The sequence below is a fragment of the Penaeus monodon genome, chromosome 29, assembly GCF_015228065.2.
Source record: "Penaeus monodon isolate SGIC_2016 chromosome 29, NSTDA_Pmon_1, whole genome shotgun sequence".
Classification (NCBI taxonomy): domain Eukaryota; kingdom Metazoa; phylum Arthropoda; class Malacostraca; order Decapoda; family Penaeidae; genus Penaeus; species Penaeus monodon.
Window position 1 is genome coordinate 21328540 of NC_051414.1, and position 349 is coordinate 21328888.

Here is a 349-nt window from a genome sequence, read left to right on the forward strand (position 1 = left end):
CCAAAACTCTCATACGAGCCTCAGGCCGGCGAGGGCGAGCGAGTGAGCGAAGTGAAAGCCCCAGGATGCGTACGCGAGGGTCACTCGAGCACAGGCGGGAGATGGTGTGGGTCGGAGGTCAAACGTTCATCCAATTCTCGAACTACTCTTCGTGACAATCAGGAATTTAATGAGAAGACGAAAGAGAGAGAAAGAAAGAAACTGGCGCTCCGTGCGGGCTTCTCGTTAATCTTTCGAAATTAACGCAGCGATGAGAGGGAATATGTAGCAACTCAGTAAGTGACGTAAGCAAATACAAACATGAATACACACGTACATCCATGTGGGAGTTTACACACGCAAAATATAG